The following is a 23,157-nucleotide window of genomic DNA, read 5'->3' as shown; positions in this document are numbered from 1 at the left end:
GCAGCTTATGAGTGAGCGTCACCCTCAGCAAGCTGCAGGTAAAATCACAGGTGCACACCTCCGCACCTGGCAGACGAAATTATGTGTTTGGCGCAAAATCCATCGAGCGGGAAGAACGAGGCGGATTAGAATACCGTGTCAACACCTTTGCGATGGGCCGGACACAATTAGAAGAATGCGGCGGTGCCGTTGTGCCGGTTACACAGTTCTCACGCGGGGCGCTGAGCAGAGCACGCTTTGTGCAAGGTTCCTGCGGACGTACTTCTGGGAGCAATTGAGCAAGGGTGCAGCCCTGAAATTGCCCGCTCGCACCACTCACTGGCGGAGGGGACCTTGACTAGACGGAGCTCCGGGGGGCGTATCGTCTACTCTTCCTTGCTGACCGGACGCGTCGGGAAGGGGGGGTGGGTGAGCCCAGGCATGAACACCACCAACACACGGCCTGCCGATCGACTAACGGTGGTGAGCCCGTTTCACGATGGCTGGGATTTTAAGAAACTTTGCTCCCGTTATTTCACCCGCAGTGACAAGCGATGGAGTCAAACCAGAGAGTATGGATCCCTGCAGTCACGAAAACTTCAAATCGAGATCTGAATTGTAAGTCCAGCATGTGCTGCTGGTAACCACTGCACAAGCATTGGAAACACGTGGCATACATGAGACAACTTTAGAGCTGCGAGGAGAATGTATTAAACAGTGGTAATACAATGATCTTCAGCACTCATACATCTCTGCAGTGTTGATCTTAATGCAAAAACAAACTACACTTTTAAATTCTTTATAGCTCTTCTGTGTGTATAAACATATCAAACGTACATGCCATTCATATCCCAGCAGTAGTAACTGTTAAACACAGATGATTAAATTTAATCAGGAACATTTTCCAACCGAATTAAATGCACACACACGTAAATGTTCATTGCACTATATGTAACGACAAAGAACCCCCGTATAGCTTACGTGGGCTGTTGGGGCAAGTGTTGTTAGCGAGAATTGATGACAGTTAACCCAGCGCACGAGGGGAGCCGTGTGGTCACAACAATATTCGGCTGCCTCTATCTCCCCAGTCTCTGATGTTTTAACACACTACACCAAGTAATAATTTAAGGCTGAGTCGACCGGTTCAGATATTCGCCATCGACGTTGGCCGTGAACGAGAATCAAACTCGGGTCGACGGGGGTTCGTAGCGTCGTGCACTAATGACTGCGCACCATCGCTCCCCGCTTGATATGCATGACGTATACCCACGCACAATTCAACATAAGTAGAACTCCGCATTAGTAATCTACACAATGTGATATGGCACTGTATCGCAAAGTAGTGAAATGCTAAGATGGAAACTCGAAAAAAATGTTGGGAGGGCTTGTGTTTTCGTTTACTGCACCACATCCAGGCTAAATGAGGCCCTGTATTTGCCAAACAGCCGGAGGCTGAGTTACAGGAGGCAGTTTGACAAGCCCAAAAATAAACACCCCTAACAAGGAGATGTGGGACATTCTGCACAGCACGGTGCCCTAAGTGTTTTTGGGGTAAATCACAGCCAAAATGTGCCGAGTTGGCTTTTATGTTTTCTTAATCGCCAATACCCCACAAAGGAGCCTACTACGGTGGGTAGAATGGGTTTTGAGCAGATGGGACGCTCTTAAATATGTTGAGCACATCCAATATTTCCTCGACACACACACACTATTGCCTTCAAGCATGTCAGCTCGATGGATCCTTGTATCACTAAGGACTTAGCCGGGCCTAATGTCCACATTTAGGGAGGCCTACATCTTGCAGTGGATATATCGTGGCTGACGATAAATAATTATATCGATACAGACGTACACGAGCTCTCTGAGCATTTGGTCGAAATATGAAGTTAATATACGTTTCGCACATTTCACTTGAATAACGTTACGAGATCATGCGAGGGCTTTCTTTTCCTCGTGTGGCAGGCCTTGAGGATATCATTGTTGTTGGAAGGGTCGGCTTCTCCGAGTGCATTTCGTTTAGTATTCTACACGTGCCCTCTTGGGACGCAGAGGGCTCGTCAAAGGCGTATTTAACTGTGGCCACGGTTTTTTTTTGTGCGCGAAACTAAAGGGCGTCCCGACACCGTCAAATTCCACAGCGCACTGGGGGGGGGTAAAACACTCGGCAAATGCTCAAGCAAAATGAGATGCTATCATTCTTTATTTGTGGTGAAATAAAAAAAATCATTAGTAACAACTTTGGAATTGCCAGGTACAGAACTATGTATAAAAGCCCCATGTTTGTGCGTTTTTTTGTTGCAATAAGCTGCATTATTGTTGGCTTTAATCCTTCCTCTTCAATGGGACAATTGTAATTCAAATCTGAAATGGAATGTGACCTCCTTATTCCGTCACCATGACAACTATGTAAACAAGATGACGCACAGCTCATCAACCCAGCCTTTATTTAATGCAGGAGGTGCGCCCTGAGCATTTTAACATTCTGGCATGTGCCGCTACATACATTTAAGCACCTCGATTAGCACGGTTGACTACATACGGTGCGAAAGAAGTTCAACATACATACATACATAACAATAATTAATTCAATATCCATCATCAGCCATGATCAAGCTATTTTAAGGCCTTCCCAAGCAACTGCCACCTCCCAAACTCCTCTAATGATCCACCTCGCACCACCTGCATTTTAACTGATTTCATCGTCTTTGGTTCTTTCAGGTAAAGTCACGTAGTTAGAAATAAAATCAAACAAATCACTGACGTTTCTATCGTAACACAAGCGGTTGCCTGATGACGACCGCTTGTGTTGCGATCGAAACGTCGTGATTTGTTTTATTTATTTCTAACTACGTGACTTTACCGAAAGAACCAAAAGTATGGAGTCCTGCAGTCACGAAAGCTTCAAATTAAGATTGATTTCATCGCTCCATCTTCCCAATGGACGTAGTCTCAGACGTGTTCCTTTCCTTGCCTGCCACTCCATCATTATTCTTGACCAACGGCCATCATCCCTTCTAGCAACGAGCCCTGCGCAAGCACACCCACTTTGCTTTACTGTTTGAAACACATTCCTGTGGAGGGAGCTGGTAGGAACGTTGGGTTGCTCGGTCAATGGCCAGGGTCAACGGCGGCGTGGTGTATTCCGCAAATATGGCCGACTGTGAGGGCGGGCACAAGCCGGCGTGAGTAGGTTAAACGTTGAGTTTTATAAGGGCACCACGGGGTGACCAGCCCCTCCCCACCCAGCCCCACTCCTCCCACCCCCCACCCAGCCCCTCCCCACCCAGCCCCACCCTCCCCACCCAGCTCCTCCCCACCCTCCCCTCTCCACCCAGCCCCACCCCTCCCATTTTTGGATGCACGACGGACGGACACAATAATCCCCTGTGGGCTGGTGGAACCAGGTGGTTTCTACCAGTATTAAGCCATTGACCTGCGTACGTTCTACAATCCATGCGTTCCTCGCTCCAGTCTCTCAGTGTAAGTCCAAGCAGGCGTCTCCTCTGTGTTTATTTGGGACCCTTTTCACCTTTTAAAATATTTATTTCGTAAATGGCCATGTTTATGAACGCACATAGGTCGTAGAAATTTGTACTCATTAAACATGAATTCATACTCTTTGGTTCTTTCGGTAAAGTCACGTAGGTAGAAAAATAACAGATCACGACGTTTCGATCGCAACACAAGCAATCGTCATTCGGGTGAGACAACCACAGCAATAAAAAAAAACTGCTGCAGTAGGCGTCTACTTCAACAAAGCAACCGGTAACTCCGCCACCCGTCCGTACCTGTTGCTCAGCCTCCAGGTTCACTTTGAACGGATGAACTCTGCCCTCCTCATCCTGAACGTTCGGCGACCACAGCTTCGTCTCCTGCCTGAAAGCAGAGGGTTAAAGAGGTGGTCAGTCACGGAGCGCTCGTACGTACGTGCAAACACACGTATCACTCTACGCTCACGTGCGTGTAAGCCCAGCCATTTATTAACCCCCAACTGCCTCGCCATTGCACACGGCAGTTATTGTATCACCTTTCACCAAGTAGCGAAGTGTGGAGCATAGACGTGGGAGCACAGAAGTACAGCACAACAGCACTCTACTGCCTTTTGTTGACCACTAAGTATCCCCACAGCAGCCCAGAACAACCTGCCCATGCAGCGTGGTAGCCCATCCAAGCACTATTCTCAACCCGTTTTACCGTCCAAGATCTGACTGGGACAGAACACATTACAGGCAATTGGGTCATGGGCACACACTTGTAACGCTTATTCAAAGCTAACCGCCATAGTCAACTCAGCATATCCTGCTGTTCACGTTCTAATACGTAAAAAATCATCCGCCACGAGTCTAAACGTGGAGTCACGTGGGTCAGGTTGTCGTCCTTGTTTCAGAGTCAGAATCTTAGCCAGAGGTCGACTCGGCCCCATAATCCCTCTGGACTCGTTGAAACCAGTTCCGCTACCAGCAGAGTCATCAGTGGGTCGTTCTATTGGACGATTGTCCCCTGCCGTAGGAATGTGGAATTTCCTAAGATGGGCCAAGGGCTCTCAATGAAGAACAGTGCCACCCTTGATCCTCATTGATTTGATCGTGGCGAGACTTTAACTTGAGTAAGCATAACTTTAATAAATTAAAAAACAATATTTCTTTGTAAACTACAGGTAAACACAACAGCTGGGACTGAAATGTGGCAGTACAAACCTGCCGAGCTCATAAGAGCTGGTCGAAATGCCACACAAACAATAGCCATAGTAAAAGCTACCATAATTACACCCACACCGTAGTATTGTCACGATGAAAGGTGTCCTTATCTTTTTGCAAATGTCATATGCTGCAGCTAGTGTGCTGGTGTGTAAACACAGGCATTATCTAAGAATGTGAGCTGGTTTCAACACAGTGATTTATCTGCAGAGTGTTGAAAGAAATAAGGGTCTAATCATGCCAACGAAAACCATTATTTGGGCACGTTTGCTTTTGCTCATTAGTTTGTTGTGATTGTGATTTTACGATTGTGTTGACGTGTTTGATTTGCATATGTTCATTTACAGCATTGTTTGGTAAACAGCTAGAAATACCGTTAAGTTTTGATCATCATCATCATCAAAAGTCAGTGTCTACCCGCTGCTGGACGAAGACCTTCCACACCATCACCATCCCTCATATACACATGATGCTCACCAATTTTTTTGTTTCATTTACTTGTGCACTTGTGTGGTGTTGATGAGGAATAAATGCTCATAAAACAGCGTGGTGTCGGACGTACCCAGGCGAAATACAAATCTTCATCTACGCTGGGATGGCGATTCTGCATGAAGGCTCGTGTATGTAAAGAGCCATTGGCTTTGCCTATGAATAATCCGCATTTTTATAGCACTTTCGGTTATTACCTTCAAAACGACACGCCACACAAAACGTATTGTTAAAAGATTTTTGGAAATTTGATAAAGGCTTCCATAATTGGATTTTTCACACAACCAAAAAGCGAGTTAAGCAAAAAAAAACACACAATCACCAAAAACACTGCCCTGATCTTTCTCGAACAGCATACCACACTTCACGATGGGTATGAGATAACTGGTCAGTGGCATTCCTATATATATAAAAAAAAATTCCACCATCTAACTTGTGTTTCAGGCTGTTTTCTTGTTTCCTTGAAAAACTAAATAAATATATACAACGGGAAGGCTCTGGGAGCCATCAAATCCTACATGGCTCCCAGAGTTTGGTCACAAGGTCAATATTCTGAGCTGGAATGGCCCAGGGCCATTGATTTCTGGGCCTCTGGGCCCACTTAGCCAGTGATCACGGAAACATCACAACTGGTCTGGGTCCACCCCTGAACTCACCATGGCCAGCAGTGAGAACCTCTGGAAGCTTATGGACCTCCCAGATTGCTGACCGCCTGCTGTACCCAGCGCTAACATCTCGCCGTGGTGGCGAGATGTTCATGGCCTCACATGGTACAGTAATCCCTCACCACTTCGCGGTTCAAGTTTCGCAGCCTCAGTGCATCGCGGATTTTTCGAACTGATTTAAAGGCCTCATTATACCTGTGCAGTAACACCATCATCATCATCATTCATCATCACATTCATCGAACTGCACAGGTCTGTCATTGTCATTGTCATCGTCGTCGTCGTCATTACTGGAGTCAAGTCTCAAGATACTACTGTCATTGGTGAGTGTAGAACACCATAATACGTATCGTATGAGAGAGAGAGAGAGTGAATGTATAATATTAAGGTTTTATAATTAAATAGATTTAAGTAAAATATATATATAAAGTATAAATATACATATTTTAAACATTCTGGTACCCACACATACATATACGGAAATTCCTAGGGGGCCAATCCTACTTCGCGGATTTTCACCTATCGCGAGGGGTTCCAGTCCCCATTAACCGCGATAAACGAGGGATCACTGTAAACAGGTCATAGGTTCGTCGCCTGTAAATTTGTAGTTTGCATGTTCTCCCCGTGGTCGCGTGGATTTTTTCTCTCGGTCCTCGAGGTTTTTTCTCCTCCGCATTTATAATTAACTTGCGTTTAGAGTATTTGACTGCTGTAAATTTCCACCTGATAAGCCACTACGTTGAGCCATCATATGTGGCCAGGTCGCTCCTGAAAAAGAGCTGTATAGCTCAGTGTGCTTACCTGGTAAAATAAAATAAAAATCTTTTAGTATCAGATAATGTGGACTAATCCGAGCCGTTAGAGGCATATAAATGTGAAATATTTGCAGGATGTTTAACGCACATTTGCCACGGTTGTTGTATGCCTGTGCAAGTCACTGTATAAACAGCCATCTGCCTGAAACAACACGCTGTTATTTTGTAAACAAAATCCAGATGCGATTGCTCAATTGTGGTCCTTTACCATGCCCTACAGCAAGGAGGAAAAAAGGCAAGCGGTTTGTTTTTGGAGTCCCTTTGTTGACGATTCGTACATCTGCCAAACACATTTAATTAAACCGTGCAGAAACACAACAGCATACGCCACAAACCCCATATTGTGAAATTAATTATGAGCTTAATGTTAATTAATTTACACATGTGTATGCTGTGTACAATACAACAAGATACACATATGGCGTTTAAACATAAGTGCAGCCTCAGCAAGTTAATATTTGAGTTATACTTTGAAAATTGGCCAAGTACTGGAAAATTTGGCAAGGAACTGCATTGACCTGCGGTGGAATTCTAGGCAGTTGTGCTGCTTAAGCACAATCATATGTGGGTCAAAGTGTTCATATCTCGATTATGTATTTGAAGACTTTAATCCAAACAGTTATCTCTGTTCTACGACATTTCAAAAAGACGGCATTAATTGCGCATCTCCTCTGACGTGCTTTCGGGTTGCACCGTGGGTTGTGATGTTAGGAGCTCCGGCAGAAAACTGAAATTGTTTCAGTCGGACAAGATGCCTCGCAACCGGAAATCACCCGAAAACGACACAGCACAAGGTGAGAACACTTGCCTGGCAGGATAAGTGCCACTATTAAGACATACTTGCCAATTCTCCCATCCAAATACTGATCAGAGCCAACCCTGCTTAGCTTCCTAGACATGGCCACAAATGATAGCTCAACGAAGCGGCTTATCACGTGGAAATTTATAGCAGCCAAATACTCTAAACTAGGGGTGGGGAACCTTTTTTCTGCCAAGGGCCATTTGGATATCTATAACATCATTCGCGGGCCATGCAAAATTATCAACTTCAAAATGAGCCTGTTATATTTGGTCAAACATTTAATTAACTCACCCCTAATGTGATGGCTGGAACTGCTTCTCTTTGGTGAGGCGTGTGATGTTAGCTGGTATTGATGATGTTGCTGCTACTCGCAACTGCTTTTCCAGGTTTGCTCCTAGATTTATTGAATTTCGAGTCCCGCCTGCGGTTGCCTTGGCAGGGCCAGACCAAGTGATTTCGTGGGGCCTTATACGGCCCGCGGGCCAGGACGTTCTCCACCCCTGCTCTAAACGCACGTTTCTAGATAAGCTCGCATTTGCAAGGTGTTTCAGATAGAGAACAAAATTAATCCCAGTGCTGTCCGCCCTAGTGCCCATACATTGGAATTTTAGTCTGCGCCATGCTGCTTTGTTTATTACGTTTATTCTAAGCATATTTAATTCATCATATTACGATTCCTGTGTTGGACAGGAGGATCACGGTTGCATACTGTCTCATGGGATTCACAAAATAGGCTCAGAAAAGTTGTTATTTATTCAACATCGAAAGCTAAGCAAGTTTAAGCCTAAACCGCGAACATGCAACCATCATGCACAACAGGTGTTGTAGGCTGTGGGACCACATTTTGGGCAGCAGAGGGCAGCGCAGCAAAAATACATTGTTGTAATGTACTTCTGTGCCCCCGTGTCTGTGTATCTCGGATTCACCAACTCGCACAGTCAGAAATGTTTAGGTATGGTCAAACAACCGTCATGAAACACACATCATGTGGAGGCCATCATCCAGCAGTGGATTGACAAGGGGCTGTTCAAGTACACGTCTAAAATGTGTCCGGTCTTACAAGCTCTCTAAATAAAGTAAAAGATCTAAACTTTGGAGGGCGTAGTGCTTCTGTTCATCATGAAACAGAGCTTGCCAGAATAACCACACTGGTGTACATTCAGCTTATAAGTGAGATTTAGTGTCACAAAAGTAAACACTAGACACATCTGAAAACGTCAGCAACACACACACACACTACTGACTTTAATCTTCCTTTGTGTAAACATGAGATTAGTGGCTTAGCAAGAGAGTTTTATCAAAACAAGAATTTGTACCAATGGAAAGCCCAAGCGATGTCCTGATTCAGGGAATCCAACGTGTTGTAATAATGGCCTGGCCAAATTAGTGACAATCATTGGAGCTCAATAACACTGTGGCCTTAAAAGTAAAAAAATATATATGCTGGACAATGTGTTGGCCAATGGCAGAGAGATAAGGAGATGAAAGAAAATGAGAGCATTATAGTTGGGAGACTATACAGTACACCATGGGGCCCTGATAGAAAGTTAGTTTTAAGAATGTTTCTAGATGAGAACAACCGTCAAATTGCCATATGAACAGTTTTAGCTTCGAGTGTATTTTATTTGGTACATGGATGACGGTCCCGTTCATCCAGTTGCCCGGGTATTTTACAAGGGAGGTCTGTGGTGTGCGAAGACAACAACAACAACAGACAGATAAATACAACATCAATATTGCAGAGGACAAGTACAGGACCCTTCAAGAATATCGTGCAACTAACAAGCTAGGTATTTAATGGTCATAAACTAAACATGGCAATCAAAAGAACCGCGCAAATATAACATGAGAGCAATAGACACCAGAGAAAGAGTTAGGTACATGCGCTAGTGAGCTCTACATTCTAGTATAACAGTGATCCATGAGTGGAGAGACCACAGGGAAATTATGCAGGTCAGAGAGTGCAAGTGATGCAAGTGGAAGGAAAGAGATCAAGAGGAAGGCAGAAGAAGAGGTGGGGGGGGGCGATGTGGTGCGATCGGACACGGTGGCCCGAGGAGCGGAAAGAGAGATGGCCCAGGACAGGGCAGCGTGGAGAAGGTTTGCAAGGACAGCGGACCACACATGAGTGGGATAAACGCATGAAAGTAGAAGAAGAAGTAATCCATGAGTCAATGTTTAGTGACAGACAAACCCTTCAAAAGTCAAATACGCACGCATAAACTCATTTGAATGAAGTCCATCGCCCAAAAGGTCCCATTTCGTGCATTATTCATTTTAAGACAGTGTCATTGTCAATTGTGTTGAGTTGTTGTTGTTGTTATTTGTGCTCGTGCACCCACTTCCAAGAAGTATCACAAAAGTGTCAACATGTTTAATCGTGGAGCTTCTGGTTTGTGGGTAGTGTTGCGTGCGGCTGTTCAAATTACTCAAGAACTAGCCTCTCAGCAGCGTGCACACCCACCGGAGCAGAGGAGGAGGATGTTGGAGAGGGGCTATGGCCAAAAAAATCCAGCAAAAAGTTTGAAATACCACCTCAATATACGATCCCTCGTGATTCCACGGGAGACACCGTTACATTGGGACCCTTCAGCATTTTCATGAAAATCACGTCACGAGAGATTATTTTCGTCTCTTTTGCTTCAACAATTTTCGAGAGGTTGATGATGACCATTACAAGGACATGAGTAATTGTGACCCTTGATTGCACATACGCGTTTTAAAAAAAATCATAATTTTGCGGCGGTGAAGCCAGAGCAATATGTAAACCCGGCCTTCCTAATGGTAACTCTAGCTCGACTCGCCCGAGCATCCTTCAGCGTTAATAATTATGGTAAAGCTCACTATGAAATCCACGCACAGCCCAGGGAGATATGACCCTGCACCCCCGGCTCTGCCCCCTCACCCAAAACCCCGGCCGCCCAACCCGCTCGTTGCGGAGTTACCGATGGAGAAAAGGGTCCGTTGTGACGTCTTTGACTCCTGTGCCAGAACCTTCCTTTTAAACGTGCCGCCTTGCCTGCGCCGTGATTAACGATCCTGTCCGAGCCGCAGGCCCAGCTTTGTTTGGCTGTGGGGGTGTTCTCGTCGAGTCGGGAGCACTGAAGAGCACGGGGAGTCGGCTGCAGCTTGTGCCCAGAGGAGGGTGATGGTGTGCGGTCTCCAAGCTCAAAGAGAAGATATATAGTACATCGTCTTGAATAACACAGCAGCCGCAATAACTTATATGTTGAGCTGGGAAAACCTCGGCAAGTTAAGGCTGTTCGAGACAGTCCTGCTCGGCATTTTTTTTGGCCAGTTTTTGAAGTATTTCTCCATGTCGGAGGAATCCCAAGTGCCTGGAGAATACCCACATTTATGTGGGAATAACACTCAAACTCCGGTGCTCCAGTGGTGTTTAGTGTGCTGCACTATGAACCCAGCGACCCGGGTTCGATTCCTGGCCACGTCTCACATCAGTGGACAGTGAAATCAGGACCAGGCCCTGACCTACCGCACATGCACCAACCCGCACTGACCAGCGCGGTGAAGTATGTTCAAAACCCCCCTCCCCCACCCCCGTTAACAATATGGTGTGGGCAGGCCTTCATCCATTGGTGGATTGAACATTGCTGGATTTTATCAATGTATTGACACTTAAACAACATAATATTGTTTACTTTAAAATCCTAACTGCTGAACGGCCTGCTGCACCCAGCTACATTGACCCTTTATGTGGGAATGTTACACAAACACAATCGGCCCAGACTCCAAGTCACTGGGATACAGGCATGCACCACCACCATGACTTGCTCTGTATATCTTCACGGTTTATGCAGTTACACCCCATTACCAAAAGTAATGGCCTTTTTAATTCATCTCGGCGAAGAATGAACAGATCTTTATCTACAATTACTCCAATAAATCAAAATAGGACATTATTTCGTAAATATATATGAACACGTCATATTAACCAGCTCTTTGCAAAACCCATTCCCATAACCCAATTACTGTGCTACAAAGGAGAGGGGGGGGGGGGTGCAGTGGTTAGTGTGCACTGTGCTATGAACCGAGTGACCTGAGTTTAATTCCCAGCCATGGCGAATATCAGAGGCGAATGACATCTGAACCAGTTCTGAGCCCTTCTCTTTCCCCAACAAATAATGACCAGCATGGTGGTGAAGTATAGTCTGACACGACATGGGGACGCCCCGATGCAGCTGTGGATTGACAGAGTGGGAGGAGGGGGGGATTTTAAATGTATATTATTATTTATTTAAAAAACATAAAAACCAATACATTCAGCACAACCATATAAAACCAGATGTCCTCCTGATATTTGTGCCCAGTTTAATTTCTCTCTCCAAACAGCTGTGTACGACAGAAAGCAAACAGATGGGTCTTTCAAGCAAAGGTTTCACTGTACTAGGCAATGCTCAGACACCATGTGGCCTAAACCCTAGAGATTTAAAACAAGTCTTAGGGATTGCATCAGCTTCGAGGTCACCTATTGAGGAGTCATATCCCTGGAATCTTGGCTGACAATTGCACAACGCCACTCCACACACTCGAAAACACTTTCTGAACCGACACATGTACACACAGACAAAGATCCTCCATGTAGCCTTGACAGACTGTAGGGGCAAGTGCTGTTATAGAGCACCGATGAAGGCTGGTACGGGATACAAGGGGGTGGGTGAGTCGACCTAGGGGAGACCCAAGACCGATTCAGATAATCGTCACTGGTTTTGGCCATCGAACTTGGGTCGCCGGGTTCGTAGTGCAGCGCGCTAACCGCTACACTACTACTCTCCACACACATACACACACATCCACACGGCCACACACACAAGAGTTCTGATTGACATGTCATTAATGCCACTGATCAATGTCAAAGTATCTCCCTGTTCAAAGGGACAATGGAACACCACTCATCTCTCTTGGTGGCCTTGACTCAGCGGTGGAAATTCAACATTCCCATGACAGAGGACAGCCTCTTCTTAGGACGACTGAAGTTTACTTCCCACAAAGCGGCACTCGCTTGATTCAACCCGGAGGGATGATGGGGCTGAGTCAACTTCCAGTTGGGATTTGAATTCAAAATCATCCAAGTGTAAGGCGAGCCACTCTAACCAGATTTTAACCCAGCTGGAGATATAAAATAACAACTAACCACAATACAAAAGTGTATAAACAAAGATTTGAAGCTTTCGTGACTGCAAGGATTCATATTCTTAGGTTTTTTCGGTAAAGTCACGTAGGTAAAAAATTCAAATTAATTAAAGTAAAATAAAAATAAAATAAAAATCACGACGTTTCGGAGGCAACACAAGCTTCCGTCTTCAGGTGGAACCGTCACTGCTCGTGCTGTGACGGTTCCACCTGAAGATGGAAGCTTGTGTTGCCTCCGAAACGTCGTGATTTTTATTTTCTTTTTATTTTACTTTTATTAATTTTAATTTTTTACCTACGTGACTTTACCGGAAAAAACCTAAGAATATGTATAAACAAAGGTTGTGTATACAAAATATACAGATGTTTTAAAACCTGATAAAACCTCATGTGCATTTCTATTTCTGTAGATAGTTTTGATGTATTATCTTCTACCACATGGAAGATGCTAAGTAGATGGAATACAATCGACTGTGGGGGCGCTAAAATGAACGGACCCATCTATCTGTGGAGCGCGGTCAAACAACACTCATGAACGACACGGCGAGGGGAGGTTGTGCTTCCGAAGCCATAACACTTGCAACATCGCTCATAAACACAATTACATTTGAATTTAAGTAACTCCTTATTGATAAATCCTATGAATTTACCATTTTTGAAACACATCACACGGTTTACCACAAAAACTCAAATTGCCCGTGCCAATTACCTAGCACCAATGTGCTCTGAGAAACGCTTTTCCCCCCAATTTTTAATAAGATACAAAATATATAGATTTTTTTTTTACTCCTTTAAAAGCACACACATTCACGATGATAAATGTTCGTGAAGGACATTCTGGAAAATACGAGCGTGGAATTATTAATTCTGCACCTAACATTATTTGAAACTTGAGTAACACGCCGTGTTTATTTAGGGCCCTTGCAGACTCCACCACCGAGATGAAAGCGAACACATTGTTTTACTACTCCGCTACTGAATACAAACCAGTCGTATTTCATTTCAAAACTTGACTTTTGATAGCCAAGCACGTTTAGCTATATTATTTTCCTCATTTCATATATTTAATGTAGAAATGTCTACCCTACCATTGCAGACTTTAAACATGGTACTGACTTCGGTATAAACCGACAATTGTAAAAGTCTACAGAGAGGTTGCACCGCTGAATGAAACCCTCTCGACACGGGTGCAGGTCGTGGGGGCTGTTTAGCCATACTTTACCACGCTGGCCAGTGCGTGCTACCCACGTGAAAGATATGAAACAAAGATTTCCTGTAATTGAATCATTTACAAGGTGGAATTTTGCTTTCCCTAGACCGTTTTGACTGCACAACAAAACTTAGGTCAACATTCCAGAAAAACAAATCGTGATGCTTGTATTGTAAAGTTGCTATGCATATGAAACAATGCACTTCTTGTGCAAAAAAAACCACTTTAAGTCCCCTACACAAACATTAACTGATTAATAAACTAAGCAGTAAAACGTAACGCTTCCTCCCCAGACTTCCTTCCAGGATCTCTCTACCCCTTGTATAAACCTGCGTTTAAATACACGAAGACTGACACGCACAGCACAACACTGACACTATATGAGAAGAAAACAACTCACGAAGATCAGTGAGCGCCTATTAATGTCAACATTGCACATGAGTTGACGGTGGCATCAACACAATGCCAACCTGCTTTCTCTTTCCCAGTTCCGGTTTTGTCAAGCACACAGTTGAGACTGAACCAAGCCTCAGAGAGGCCCACCACATCACTCTGAGTGTCGCTCCTCCGCTCTCCATTGTTGCTGGAGGGCAAATACCTCCAAGTGCCCAGTAGCATCCTTCACGATCCTCCTCCACAAAGGCCAGTTCACTCAGCTCCAAATCATCTCGTACGACATCAGCTCAAAAGCGTCTCTCGTCCTGTGCCACACCTGTTTAGTCCCCTCTATCCGGCCAAACAAAGGCTGCAGATGCGAGCTACATGACCCTGCCAACGCAACCTCACTCTGCTCCACACACACACCAATACCTTGCACAGGTCTATGACGCACACACACACACAATCTTACATATAGTATCTATCCACCAAGCAAACAGACGACCATTCACAAACACATGAACACGCACGGCGCAATAAATTCCCCGGCAATTATTCACTGCTGATTAATGGCTCAGGCGGTGGCTTTTGGCCAACCTCAGATATTCAGGGTTCCCGCAAAATACACGGTCCCATTTCTTCCGGCACGGGCAAGGTTTGCCAAGTGTGCAAGACCAACATGACATCATCGGCAATGCCACCACCACATGGCCCCCATTCATTTCCTGTCAGGCAGACAACTCGTCGGAAAGATCATTTCAGAACATTGCCAGTGTTGTGTCATGCTGCTGGCCAACAGAGGAGTGTTGCGACACATTTGGCTGGCCATTCTGTTATCCCACAAAATGAAAAATCATTATTATCGAGAAGCCACGATTTTCCATTCTCAAAGCCAAATTATCTAATGGATGGCACCGCAATAACAAAATTTCTTTTCCCCTATCAGTGCAATTTCTGTAATGTTATTTAGTTCGGTGTCTCTTTAAAATCCCTACAATTTGCAACACATATTAGAGAGCGAGAGAGATATGCTGCTTAGGGGAGAGTTTATTGAAACCAATGTTTTTGTTGATTAATGTTATTTAATCACAGTTTCTGAGCATAGGCCCAAAGGCCCAAAATCCCACGTGGCCAGCTACGAACAGTACTAAACGCCGAGGTTCTGGGATTTTAAAATAAATATATTTGAGGGGAGAGTCGTAAACTGTAATAGGGTAATGTCAAGTCTACCTCACAAAAGCTGCCACTCTGAACACTCAAAGATCTGGGCCAACATTTAGAAATTTGTCACGTACACGTGAAGATGGTAAAATAACGTTGGTGAAATGTGACTATTTGCATGGACATTTTTATCCTAACCTCAATAAAACAGGAGATTGTCTGTGTGTCCATCCATCCCGTGTGTGCGCTTGTATTAGTCAGGCTTTCTGCTTCTACAAATATTAACTCAATTCAATTTCTCTTTAAGGTATTCAGAACCAGGCGTGAACTCTTTGAGGTGCAATTTTACTCTTGTGAAGGAGGCCTATTCATGATCAAGTTCAATGTCCAAAAGCACTCTGACCAAGCTCTTGCGAGCATCTGTAGATCATCATCAAGTTTCACGCTTTTAATTTTATACTGAGAGACCGAAAGAGGGACAACATGGATCAGGAAAATATGCAAATCAGAGACGTAATATTGACTATAATAGAGGTTTTTGGGTTATATGGCATATATATGTGTCGTTAAACCCGCCACCACCGAACACAGCAAATTAGTAAGGATTGTCACGAAAAGAAACATGCCAATTCGTTGCTAGTTCAGGCTAACAGAATAAACCCACAATCTCCAACACACCGGTGTGCTGTACTAGTAACTATAATTGGCACGTTGTGTTGAACACAATATTGACTTTTCGATTTAAAGCTTTCGTGACTGCAGGGATTCATCTTCTTGGTTCTTTCGGTAAATTCACGTAGAAGGGACATAATAAAATAATAAAAATATAACATAATAAAATACAATTCTCACGACGTTTCGGCCACAACGCAAGCAGCCGTCCTCAGGTGAAGAACGGGATCTGTCGGAAAGACAGCGTCTGAATGAACACCACCAAGCTTGGCAGCGTATGTGTAGGAGGTGGGGGGGGGGGGTCTCAAAGTCATATTATGCTCGTGTATTATGTAGGATTAGCAGTAATAAAGGGAGGAAGTAGGGTTAGCAGTAATAAAGAGAAAAAGTTTTAGTTTTTTACGTGTTGGTTTGGCTGCTGCAGCTCCTTACTATTAAAATGCCTTCCCTTTATTACTGCTAACCCTACTTCCTCCCTTTATGACTGCTAATCCTACATAATGCACGGGCATAATATGACTTTGAGACCCCCCCCCCACACCTCCTACACATTCCACAAGTAGTGACTAATCCCATATCTGCATTTCCCATAAATATGCTAAATTCCTCTTGATATGCAAATTCCTTTGTCAAGGCGCCCTTCCTCCTACAACCCAGCTTAAATATACGCTGCCAAGCCTGGTGGTGCTCATTCAGACGCTGTCTTTCCGACAGACCTGTTCTTCACCTGAGGACGGCTGCTTGCGTTGTGGCCGAAACGTCTTGAGAATTGTATTTTATTATGTTTTATTTTTATTATTTTATTATTTCCCTTCTACGTGACATTTACCGAAAGAACCAAGAAGATAATATTGACCGTTAAGGAAAGTAAAAAGTTGCACAGAGCGCATAACTTGAAGAGATGATGGCAAATGGATGAGACAGGTAATGGCACGGCAGCCAAAAGAGAGAACACGTCCCAGAGGATGACGAGCATGGAGATGGAGCGATTCAATGAGTTCAGGTGCAGGAGAGAGATGGATTGTTGCATTGTGGGACTGAGGGATGATGATCACTTAGGGAGGTCTTCATCCAGCATGGTTTATGATGAAGATGATTATAATGAAGGGTAAACCTAAGTAGATTAACCATACGAAGAAGGTGACATTATGGCATTGCAATGTGGATATGGATATATATTAGCTTAATTTAGGATTATAAACATATTCGAGAACAGGATAAATTATTCTCAACAGACAAGATGAGTAAAATAAACATATTATGGATAGTAGGTACACAAAATAAATGTAACAAGAAAAATTAGGGAAAGGCATGTTACCGTTTCTTGAATATGTAATTGGCAAACAAGAAGCTGACTAAAAATGTGTTTTGACTGGGAAAATTAAAGGTACAAGAAGCCAAGGAAGACCTCAAAATCAAGTTAAATGAGCAATTTGAACAAATGTACGTAGGTGGGAATATCTCGGCCACGATCGCCCGATGCCTTTGAGAAAGGATGTGGTGCACAGAGAATTAAACTTTCCATTTGTTGTAGAAATACCGATGCAAGCGGAGACATGCTTACCATCGTGTCGCTGCGTGCTGTGTCATCGCCAATGTCACAAGTTAAAAATATATATACCCGCAACTTAATCTTTAAAAAATTATTCACAACCGGGCTGCCTAATTGCATCAACCCAGGTACCTACTGGCAAAATAAACACGTAAGCTCGATGAACCTTGACCCGGTTAAATAAAGAACCATTCTCTAGTGAACATGACAACGTTTCATTTGTATTTCGCTATCAAAATATGATGTAATGGCCTACGGTACAATTACACCGGTAATATATACTAATCTATTGTACACAGCCAGCGACCTTTATTAAGCTTCGGGCATGTCCCCTTTGTCATCAAACACATTTACAGGAAAGATATGGGGACAGCGTGTAGCCAAAACAAAAATACACTGCGTTGAAGAAAAAAAAACACAAAAGAATTGAAGAGTGATAGACAAAGCACTAAATATAATACGGTCAGCGAGTCAGGCCCAGTGGGAGATAAGATAATAAACCTAAAAATAATCCTATTTGGATTTCAACAGCTGGCCTGTGGGTGGGCGAGTGGGTTCCTGACTTGCCCTCAGCCTTTCTACAGCTCCCAAGGGAAACATTTGAGTTTGGGTGCAGTATTCATGCCTGAAAATAGGGTCAAGCAAATGTAAAAGACAAATCTCATGTAAACTTGCTTTTCCATTTGTGCTGGAGTAGAGCACAGAACGCGCGTGTGTGTTTGTTGTTCAGTGTGGCGAGTGGTGGCGCAGCGGTTAGCGCGCTGCGCGACAAACCTGGCGAGCCGAGTTCGATTCCCGCTCACGGCCAACACCAGTGACGATTATCTAAATTGGTCCAGGGCCACTCAAATGAGTACCTGGTGCGGTGTGTAAACATCGCCACTGGGGAGACAAAGACGGCTGGGCGTGGTGCTGGCCACCTACCTTCTAGCGTGCCGGGCCGACCTTCATAGGTGCTTGCTAACAGCACTTGCCAAACAGTCTGTTCAGGCTACACGTTGTGTTTCACGATGTGTACAATCACTCATGACCAACATCTGGATCGCGAAACAGAGTTGTAACAACAGGGTCCTCAAGCATAAACATTGTAATGTCAGTGGCATGGAAACCCCACTGTTAAAAGTAGAAACAATCGCAGACACGGCCAATGTTGAATGTTTCTGTATATATGTTGAATATATGTATTTATGTTGAACATTCTTTCGCACCGTACGTATCCAACCGTAATAATCAGAGATGCAGGGGAAAGGACAACAAACTAAACACAAAAAGCAGCTCTAAAGAAATTAGTTTTCAAGAATGAATGATAATTTTAATGATAATTTTTTATGATATTCAATGATGAATAATCATTATTTCCCCCGCAGTAAAATTAATTTATCTTCACCCCTTCGTGTGTGCCTCAGGCAAACAGAGACCCTGGCCGTAGAACAAGCTGCCTTCACAATCATCTCCACAAACCACAAACGACATCTTTCATAAGAAATCCTTTAACTTTTTTTCTTGATGCTGCTAATCCTGCATAATGCATGGGCATAGTGACTTTAAACCCCTCGCCAAACCTCCTACGCATTTCACAAGTAGTACTAATCGCATATTTGCATTTTCCATAAATATGCTACATTCCTATTGATATGCAAATTATTTTGTCAAGGCGCTCTTCCCCCCTCCATCCCAGCTTAAATAGTCGCTCCAAGCCTGGGGCGTGTCATTCAGACTCTGTCTCCTCGACAGACCTGTTCTCCACCTGAGGACGGCTACTTGCGTTGTGTCCGAAACGTCGTGAGAATTATTTTATTGTTTTATTTTTAATATTTTATTATTTCCATTCTACGTGACTTTACCGAAAGAACCAAGAAGATGAATCCCTGCGGTCACGAAAGCTTTAAATCTAAATTTAAATCCTTTAACGTTAGCAGACGTTTTACCGGTTCCATTCCATTTCCCGGTGTGGCAGTTGAAATAAGTGGGCAGGTTTTTTTGAATCCTAAATCGCACTCCGCCTACCCAAAAGCCTCTGTCCATCCAGCAGTATAAATGTGTGCAGCACAGTCAATCGGCAGGTCCGCGTGTGGTGCGATAAGGGGCCTTCCATAAATGACGTCACGCGATTTTGGACGATTTTTTTACCCCCCCCCCCCCCCCCTAGTCGCACGGCGTCATAAAAAAGTCAGACCCCCCTGAAATATGAGGTCGCAAAGCTCTGCCCCCCCCCCCCCCAAAATAAAATATGCTTCAAATCGCTTTAAACTATTGTCATTGTAGTGCGTATTTAATGTGGCGCTGCACTCTGATGTTGTCGGAGAAAACATTTATTAAAAAGTCTATTTAATTAAGTAGAACGTGTTGTCTATATTTATTTAAAGTTGAGCATTTTTACGTGACGTCACATTTCTCACCCCCCCCCCCTCGTCACACATCGTCACAAATGTCCCCCTAGGTGCGTGACGTCATTTATGGACGGCCCCTAAAGGGTGGGTACTCCCACGTTTACCAAGATGTCGGGCCAACAGGGAAGAGGAAATCTTGACTTAAAGCTTTCGTGACTGCAGGAATTCATATTCATCAGGAGGACGACCGCTTGTGTTGCGATCGAAACGTCGTAGTTTTTTGTTATTTTCTTTCAACCTATCTACGTGACTTTACCGAAAGACCCACAGGATAGGGAAGAGGAAACCCAATATACCCGATAGAAGTGCCCCTCTAGAGCTCCCTCTAGTGGAAGCCCTTCTGCCAGCAGTGGCATGAGCAATCAATTGCAGGGCTGCGCCTTTACCTGCAATGTTGCCGTTCTATTTGCTTTGGTGTCTTACTGGGGTATAACCATTCACCTCTACCACTCCGCTAGCGATTCAATGCTTTTCCATGATTCAGGGTCACGATTCAATCCACACTGGCTTATTTCTTTTTACAGCGGAGAATGTAGCGGCCTCTAGTGGGTGGTGGAGTAACACGGACCCATTACATACAACATACACACATTGAAAATGCATTTGATTCTTACACGACGAACTCAATGCGTGTATCATGAGCTTAACATCGATATTAATCGATGGATTGATTCATCGTTCCACCCCTTGGTTGCACATCCTTAATAAATACACGTATAAGCATATATAGCAGGTCACGTAGAAGGGAAATAATAAAATAATAATAATAATAAAAACACATAAAAAAATAATTAAACATAATTAAATACTTATCTTACTAAATATTTTTATATGTTTTATTTGGATTAGTTTATTATTTTCCTTCTACGTGACTTTACCGAAAGAACCAAAGAGATGAATCCCTGCAGTCACGAAAGCTTTAAATCGAAATATATATAGCAGTTTAAGTCAGCCAATTAATACTGTAAACAATTCCTGCCACTCAGTCCCCTGACATAGCATCTGTCCAATTCATAACCTGTTTATCCAAACCCGCCCTGCCAAGCGCTCTAAAAAAACGCAACCCAAAGGAGTCAATTGCTCCCCCCTTCGCTTCGTTCCCAATGTGAACTCCCCAGAGTGGCATTTGTAGTAAAATTCCAAGGCCACATCAGCGCCGAGACATTTCCTTACATAGATCTGTGATGGTCCTAAAGTTCACATTTTGGGTACACAGAGAAACCTCGCCGTATTTTTTAAATCCTTTATATTAAGTTCGCATGCTTGCTTGCTTGCGTGCTTGCTTGCTTGCGTGCTTGCGTGTTTGCTTGCTTACGACCGTGCAAATCTTTCGGTCGTTTTTTGACCCACTTCCCATGATCCAATCGAGCTGACATTTTCCACACAGACTCGTTGTGCGTGACAATTAATGTTTGTGAAAAAAAATTCCCAAATTGTACACTTTTTAGGCAAAAAAAAATGTATTTTACATATATTCAAATAGAACTCATTCATCGCTTTGGCTGAACGTCACAGTATAAGAGCCCAGAGCGTAACCCCTCCACAGGCCGTGGCGGAGTATCGCAGTTGGTAGCGCCCTCGCTTCCCATGCCAAAGGTCGCGGGATCGATCCCCGCGTCCTCCACAGGTGAATATATTTTTAAATCCTTTATATTAAGTTCGCTGCCACGCATATAAAGGATTTATAGTGAAAAACTTTGTTTTTACGGGTTATACTTATTCTGGTTGCTTTGATGAAATATTTTATGACGCGTATTTCCTTCTTTGCTCGGAGCTTTCACAAACAGGAAGGCTGATATGTCTGTCATGGTTTATCCTTTAAGGCTAGCTTTGGGCTGCATGAGTACGTATTTTTGCGCTTAATCGTGCTTTGTAGATCTGTCATGATCATGATGATCGAAAAAAACTATTACCGTCATGAATAATGTGGGCTTCCCTGCATACACAAGGGACATGTTAAGAGAACAAGTTGTCAAAGCCATGGTCGTCACACCACCAAACAAAATATATTTTCACACTTAATAGAAAGTGAATAAGTTTTTGTAAAAAAACAAAAATAAATAAATAATAGTTTACCATGTAGGGCCCACTGAACTATAATAGCTCTTTTTCACAAGTGACCTGGCCACAAATGATAGCCAATCGAAGTGGCTTATCGCGTGCAAATTTATAGCAGTCAAATACTCTAAACGCATGTTGCTAAATGTGGAGGGAAAACCCGGAGGACCTGGAGAAATATCCATGCCACCACGGGAGAACATGCAAACTCAGGGTTGGGGTCGAACCTACGACCTCCTGCATTCCAGGCGAGGTAGTTAACATTCGTCTGCAGCCTGTACACGGTACTTACAAAGAGCTCTGTTTTTTTGTTGCAGGGAATAACATTGTTTCGGGCTGAGTTTGGCCACGTCTCTACCACACAGTGCCCCATTCTTTGAAAGGACATTTGAGTCTGGCTCGTGAGTTAGACTACTTATTTATGACTATCTATATATATAAAATCGTGCATGTCTGTCTGTCTGTGTGTGTGTGTGTGGATTTCGGACCATACGCACTTTCATTGGACGGCGGTTGCCCCTGGCAACGGATAGCGACGCCTTCGCCGCTTTCATTGGACCTGGCAACGGCTAGCCACGCCTTCACCAAGGGCTGCAGTTTCATTGGACGGCGGTTGCCCCTGCCAACGGCTAGCCACGCCTTCGCCACTTTCATAGGCTCCGTAAATAATTAAATAATAGCCATTACACAGTATTGTTGGAGCGCTGAAGGGGGGGGAAGGCACGCCACCCGTACCCTGCCTCTGCCGGGTGGGCAATTTAGGCCAGGCCGGAGGCTCTGCACGTTACTAGGCCTCGACACCCACCACGCCACTCTGAGGTAAATTCATCAAAGTTTTTCCTACTCTTCACTCCACCCCCACCACAATGTGTGCAATTAATATTACTTTTAAACCCAACGCGCCAAACATCGATTACTTAAATGTTCACTGTACAAATAGTCATTAAGCTGGGTCAGCGTACTGCCAGTCTATCATGTACACTGTAGCCTGCTTATTAAACTCAGTGAGCGTACTGCCACTCTATCATGTACACTCTAGCCTGCTTATGAAGCTGACTGCGTGTACTGGCAGTCTATAATGTGGACTGTAGCCTGGTTATTATAATCGATTCTTTATATGTTCTTTGTACAAATAGTC

General features: G+C 44.0%; 1 pseudogene; it reads right to left on the bottom strand.

Moving 5' to 3' along the window:
- The window catches only part of LOC133354565 (PDZ and LIM domain protein 3-like), a 127,271-nt pseudogene that overhangs the window by 47,387 nt on the left and 56,727 nt on the right, over nucleotides 1-23,157 (bottom strand).

Source organism: Lethenteron reissneri, chromosome 47, assembly GCF_015708825.2.
Source record: "Lethenteron reissneri isolate LAM-NWPU_2019-01 chromosome 47, ASM1570882v1, whole genome shotgun sequence".
In the NCBI taxonomy this organism is placed as follows: domain Eukaryota; kingdom Metazoa; phylum Chordata; class Hyperoartia; order Petromyzontiformes; family Petromyzontidae; genus Lethenteron; species Lethenteron reissneri.
This window is presented reverse-complemented; position numbering and strand designations above follow the sequence as displayed.